Source organism: Eptatretus burgeri, chromosome 24 (assembly GCF_056783735.1).
Source record: "Eptatretus burgeri isolate ZD-2024b chromosome 24, Ebu_testis_v1, whole genome shotgun sequence".
In the NCBI taxonomy this organism is placed as follows: Eukaryota; Metazoa; Chordata; class Myxini; order Myxiniformes; family Myxinidae; genus Eptatretus; species Eptatretus burgeri.
The window spans coordinates 1,579,446-1,586,669 of NC_140984.1; the positions used below are offsets into that span (position 1 = coordinate 1,579,446).

Here is a 7,224-nt window from a genome sequence, read left to right on the forward strand (position 1 = left end):
AAGTTTCCTGTTTGGAATGATTTTCAATTTTGTTTCAATTTTTCAGGGAGATGAAAACTATTATCTTCCTCCTCTCCGTGCATGTGCGATCACGACGGATTCAAAGCCAAAGTACTGATAAACTACAGGTTTGTTTTCCAATTAATGTTCAAAATATAACTTTCAACTGAAATGGAGTTGTTCCTCGAACATAATCTGATGTTTGTCGACAGACTGACGGACAGACATCTTGAACAAACTGCTCCCTCACCCCCATCGGTTTCTCTCCTATCCCATCCCTCTCTCTCTCTCCTCACCCTATCCCTCTCTATCCTACCCCTCTTCCTCCTCTACCCTTCCCCTCCCTCCTCTCACCTCCCCCCTCATCCTCTATCCTTCCCCTCCCTCCTCTCCTCTCTTCCCTTGAATATTCCCATCAGCGAAGCGACAGGTAGTATTTGCTGGGAAACAAGTAAACACACACGAATTAAGCTTTATATATTACATTTTCACACTTTCCTCAATTAAAAGAGGTTATGATTACCTGTAAATTATTTAATTAGTCAGGTGCTCATGAGAGTTCAAGTCCCTGATCCTCAGTGATGGGTAATGTTGTTAAACATGTCCTTTATGATCCATCCATGAAGACCACACTCTGGACAGAGAGAGCATCAGTGCTGCGACAGCAGTCTCCTGGGTTTTTGGACACAATCCTGGACAGGTGACCACTCTGACACAGGATACTCAAACGGCTCAATCATCCCAGCAAGCTGGTATCACTTTGCTAACCTCAGAAGGATGACAAGCTGAGTCAACCCCACCTGGTATTAATTCAACAGCCAAGTGGGATTTGAACTCAGGACCCAAGTAAACCAAGCCCACCACCCAAACCACTAAACCAACACCAGCAGGTATATCTTTATGATAATTTACCAAAACATAAACAAAGTCGGTACAAACGCACCTGTCCCGTGACAATGGTTTCATGACAGTTCTTACAGCAGGTCAAAGGTCGAGGTTACATCTTCAGGTTAAAATTTCGTGAAAAATGATTTTTGGTCAAACTCTGACATTGGAACTTGTGACTTCCATCCATCGAGTAGAATGAATTAGTTTCCTGGTAAACTCTCACCAACTCTGCTTTCAAACAGCCAACTGGTTTAGTGGTAACTAAGTTTACCCTTTACATCTTTAAATATAATATTGAACATAATTTGGCCTTAAATAAGGTTGTTACAGGACGAGCTATAATCTCCCAACCTGGTGATGCACAGGGAAGGTGTTGCATCAGTGAGCATACCTTCCTCTCAAAGCAAAGGAAAGTCGCTTGTCTTCTCATCCAGTGATTCCTCGAGGACGTCAAATATGCCACAGGAGTCAATGAACAGGCCATTGTGTGCCGGTATCGAGGCCCATCACCACAAGGGAATCGTCATCTGATTTGTTGTAAACGATATTAAAGAGGAATCGAATTATGAATGAAGTGATGAGGTATAAAATGATGTCATTCATGTACAAGAGGGAGGGTAACATGTCATGGATGGGATTTCCATTCACAATTCAATTCCGGCTCCGCTCCAGACATCGTGACATTCACTAAATCAATGAGTTCCTGTGTTAGTACACAGCACGGATCAGCACGGGAAACACAAGTTATCGGTACGGAGTGAACGTCACGTACCGGGTCTGGACCCCTTGTCCTCGGGTGAACCGACCATGGACCCGCGGTCTTCCGGAGAACCTCCCGGACCGACCACGTATCCTCCATCGGAGCCGCTCGTGGATCCCGGGGTGTTCTCTCTGAGATCTCGGGTCATGGTGGACCGCACGTCGTGTCACGTGAAGGACGGTACGCTGTGGTAACCGAGTGAAGAGTGCGAGCTGTTTGGGGAAAAAGCGAACCGCGAGTTCTGATTGGTTCCCGCCAAATCACGTGTCCATGATTTAAAATAAATACAAAGATTGAACGTTTCGTTTTAACGGATTGTTTGTGTTTCAGATTGTGTTGTGAAAGTGGAAAATCGAGTCCGAGTTCGTCGATGATTATTCTCTCGACACGAAACAACGTTCTTTATTTTCTGTTTTTGTATTTATCGACAATCTTCCCTCAATAACGGAGTTATATATGGGTATGTGGGTATGTATGTGGGTATGTATGTGGGTATGCGGGGGTGTGGGTATGTAGGTGGGTATGTATGTGGGTATGTATGTGGATATGTATGTGGGTATGTATGTGGATATGTATGTGGATATGTATGTGGGTATATATAAGGGTATGTGTTGTAGTAATCAACAATAGACCTTTTCGATCGGCTTTATTCTCACAAAACCCAAACGCATATCTACAACAACATAAATATTGTTGCGGATTCGCGCCCGCCGGCGTGCTGACGGCCACGTAACTCGAATCGCGGCACGTCGCCCACCGGACGGACAATCCAGTCGTGACCCTCTCGGACTAACGCCGGGAACCAGTCACGGGTGGACCTTTCGGTCTCACCGCGATCGAGCCAATCAGCCCCCGCGTGGGATAGGGTTGCTCGCCAAATTCGACCTACCTAAGTACCCACGCGGAGGGTAGACCGGGCGATCGCACCTCGCCGCAGGTCGACTTCGGACACGGGCCACTTAAGCGACCCGTTCCGTACTATCGGGATAACCGAGCGGTGTTATCGTCGACCTCGACGGTTCGATTAATTATCGGGCGTATTCAGCCCACTACCAACCCTTTACGTGAAGCAAGATGAGGATTCAATGAAGGAAATGACGAAGCGAAGCGGGAAACAGTTCAACACAAAGCACATTTATTCGCGATGAACGGAAAGCACACATATTCAATTCCACCAAAAGCACACAGAAAAGAAAAACACAATTCAATTTACACAAAAAGCAAATGTAAAAGCGAAAACACAATGCAGAGCTAATACCGACTACCGAGCACACGGCAACACTTATACAATTCTACTTCACAGACGGCGCCGACAACACATACCCAAAACCAAGGAAAAAAAATACCCTCAAGGATGAGGCGGGCCTGAGGCTGAGACCGGGTCGCGCCTACCCGTCTGGTGATGAGACGCGGAGCGGCGATGGCGCCTCAACTCCGCGGGCCTCGCGGACAGTGTCTGGTAGGGGGTGGGAAAGGGGCCCCCTTGGTCGCACTATCTCAGCGCAGGGGGAAACAGGAGGGGGTTGCTGATGCTCGGGGTATAGAGGATCTTTATTATCCCGCGACGAGCGTCTCCACCTCGGCCAGGTCGCGCTGTCGGCCTCCCTCGGGTGCAGCTCCCTGCACGACGCGAGCACCCCCTCGTCTGGTGTCGCCGCCTTTCCACAGCTCGTCCCCTCCGTTCCGACTCCAACGCACACGACGAGCAGCTCCACCGCCCGCGAAGTCTTGACTCTCTGTTTCCGACTCTCCTACTCTCCTACTCTCCGCCTCTCGACTCTCCTGGACTGACGAACACGGTCCTTTTATCCGCCCCGTAACTTCGCCCTCTCATCTTTGACCCCCTCCCTTCGACCTTTCACCTCGCTCCCCATTGGCCCGAGAAAAAGTGGGCGTGAAGGCTTTTTGATCCATAAATTTGCATATATCGATCGCCCTGGAGGCGGGGCCAAATCGCCCCTCGCTCACCGATTGGACGGCAAAAAGTGGGCGTGTGTCGTTTTTGATCCGTTTTTGAAGCACAAAATCCGTGATTTTGTACACGCTGTTCGGCGCGCGCCCTGCACGAGTCCAACACCGGTACCCACAGGCGGCGCAAGAACGGTGGCGATGCGACGGCTGCGAGGTGTGACGTGAAGGTCGTGGCGGTTGTGGTGAAGCGGCGTTGTGGTTGGTGGTTGATGTTGTGGTTGTGGTGGTAATCATGGCGGTTGGTCCAAAATAAAGATAGTAAAAGAAAAACGGCTATCCTGAAGAGTCGCAGCACGCATAAATGACATGTATTCCCACTAGACAACGGGTTTGGGCCTAACTACACATGCACTTACCGAGATACCTCACCTAAGGGACCTGAATGGTGGTTTGCGAATTTGGTAACCACAACAATATACATAGGGTAAGAATAACAAAATACAATAACTTGTACACATAATACTGAAGGCAAATACCACATACGCATCACATAATAACGAAGTTAAACTCCATACTCTAATCCCAATTACATTCCTCAGAGTACATTATTCCTAATATCGTATATAACATACCATTACTGTTCCAGAATGACTTTCCATGGAGTACGTGGTATACGTGTCATCACCAGCCATTGACCTTCATATACAGTGCTGCCACATCCGCCCAATTTCCGTTGCCGCCAATTACAGCACGGCACTTTATTATCACAACAGTATGTATGTGGATATGTATGTGGATATGTATGTGGGTATGAATGTGGGTATGTATGTGGGTATGTATGTGGATATGTATGTGGGTATGCGGGGATGTGGGTATGTAGGTGGGTATGTATCATCTCCTCCTCCGGGAGGATTTGACCGAGGAAGCTGAAACTTTCAGGGATTAATGAGGGAGCCCCGACATTGTGTCTGTGCAAATTCCCATTGATTCCATAAAGTTTTGAGGAAAAAGTTAGTTCAGGACCCTTTGGGACCCCCATTCATGATGATAGGAGGAAAACCATGGGGTAACCTTCCCGGGTCAGATTACGGTCACGTGTGTGTCAGAGTGGTGCACAGGTTTCGTACACCAGACGACAATCTCCTTGGGTTAACCTGAGGCTGTCCCTTGGGGTGAGTGCCTGGAATGTCCTTTCCCTGAGAGAGGAAAATCACCTGTCTCTGTTATGGCGCACGAGGTCGAAATGGCGGACGGGCACGAAATGGCGGAGGGCATGAAATGGCGGACGGGCACAAAAAAGTTCGGACGAGCTCGAAATGGCGGACGGGCACAAAATGGCCGAACGGGCACGAAATGGCGGAAGGGCACAAAATGTCGGACGGGCACGAAATGGCGGACGAGCTCGAAATGGGGGAACGGGCACAAAATGGCGGACGAGCACGAAATGGCGGGCAAGCACAAAATGGCGGGCGAGCTCGAAATGGCGGACGATCTCGAAATGGCAGATGAGCTCGAAATGGTGGACGAGCTCGAAATGGCGGACGAGCTCGAAATGGCTGACGAGCTCGATATGGTGGACGAGCTCGAAATGGCGGACGAGCTCGAAATGGCGGACGGGCACAAAATGGCGGAGGGGCACAAAATGGCGGAAGGGCACGAAATGGCAGACGGGCACGAAATGGTGGATGGGCACGCAATTGCGGACGGGTACGAAATGGACGAACTCAAAATGGCGGACAAGCACGAAATGGGGGACAAGCTTGAAATGGCGGACGAGCTCGAAATGAAATGACGGACGAGTTTGACATAGCGGACGAGCTCGAAATGGCAGACGAGCTTGAAATGGCAGACGAGCTCGAAATGGCGGATGAGCTCGAAATGGCGTGCAAGCTCGAAATGGCGGACGAGCTCGAAATGGCGGACGAGCTCGAAATGGCGGACAGGCACAAAATGGCGGACGGGCACGAAATGGCAGACAGGCACGAAATGGTGGATGGGCACGCAATTGCGGACGGGTACGAAATGGACGAACTCAAAATGGCGGACAAGCACGAAATGGGGGACAAGCTTGAAATGGCGGACGAGCTCGAAATGAAATGACGGACGAGTTTGACATGGCGGACGAGCTCGAAATGGCAGACGAGCTTGAAATGGCAGACGAGCTCGAAATGGCGGATGAGCTCGAAATGGCGTGCAAGCTCGAAATGGCGGACGAGCTCGAAATGAAATGACGGACGAGCGCGAAATGGCAGACGAGCTTGAAATGGCAGACGAGCTCGAAATGGCGGATGAGCTCGAAATGGCGTGCAAGCTCGAAATGGCGGACGAGCTCGAAATGGCGGACGAGCTCGAAATGGTGGATGGGCACGCAATTGCGGACGGATACGAAATGGAAGAACTCAAAATGGCGGAGAAGCACGAAATGGGGGACAAGCTTGAAATGGCGGACGAGCTCGAAATGAAATGACGGACGAGTTTGACATGGCGGACGAGCTCGAAATGGCAGACGAGCTTGAAATGGCAGACGAGCTCGAAATGGCGGATGAGCACGAAATAGCGTGCAAGCTGGAAATGGCGGACGAGCTCGAAATGGCGGACGACCTCGAAATGGCGGACGAAGTCGAAATGGCGGACGAGCTCGAAATGGCAGACCAGCTCGAAATGGCGGACGAGCACGGAATGGCAGACGAGCTCGAAATGCCGGACGAGCACGAAATGGCGGACGAGCACGAAATGGTGGACTTGCTCGAAATGGCGGACAAGCTCGAAATGAAATGACGGACGAGTTTGAAATGGCGGACGAGCTCGAAATGGTGGACGAGCTCGAAATGGCGGGCGAGCTCGATATGGCGGACGAGCTCGAAATGGCGGACGAGTTTGAAATGAAATGACGGACGAGTTTGAAATGACGGGAGAGCTCGAAATGGTGGACGAGCTCGAAATGGCTGGTGAGCTTGATATGCGGACGAGCTCGAAATGGTGGACGAGCTCGAAATGGAGGACAAGCTCGAAATGAAATGACGGACGAGTATGAAATGACGTACGAGGTCGAAATGGCGGACGAGCACAAAATGGCGGGCGAGCTCAAAATGGCGGACGAGCTCGAAATGGCGCATGAGCTCGAAATGGTGGACGAGCTCGAAATGGCGGACGAGCTTGAAATGGCTGACGAGCTCGATATGGTGTACGAGCTCGAAATGGCGGACGAGCTCGAAATGGCGGACTGGCACAAAATGGTGGACGGGCACGAAATGGAATAACTCAAAATGGCGGAGAAGCACCAAATGGGGGACAAGCTTGAAATGGCGGACGAGCTCCAAATGAAAGGACGGACGAGTTTGACATGGCGGACGAGCACGGAATGGCAGACGAACTTGAAATGACAGACGAGCTCGAAATGGCGGATGAGCTCGAAATGGCGGACGAGCTCGAAATGGTGGATGTGCACGCAATTGCGGACGGGTACGAAATGGACGAACTCAAAATGGCGGACAAGCACGAAATGGGGGACAAGCTTGAAATGGCGGACGAGCTCGAAATGAAATGACGGATGAGTTTGACATGGCGGACGAGCTCGAAATGGCAGACGAGCTTGAAATGGCAGACAAGCACGAAATGGCGGATGAGCTCGAAATGGCATGCAAGCTCAAAATGGCGGACGAGCT

At 50.5% G+C, this 7,224-nt stretch overlaps 1 long non-coding RNA gene across 1 annotated transcript; it reads right to left on the reverse strand.

Moving 5' to 3' along the window:
- Positions 1-407: 407 nt before the first annotated feature.
- Positions 408-6,990, reverse strand: LOC147007869 (uncharacterized). Its single transcript, XR_015053872.1, has 3 exons — positions 4,192-6,990; positions 1,661-1,860; positions 408-1,415 (listed from the first exon to the last, which is right to left on the reverse strand). It is a non-coding gene; the product is annotated as an uncharacterized LOC147007869 (long non-coding RNA).
- Positions 6,991-7,224: the final 234 nt, after the last annotated feature.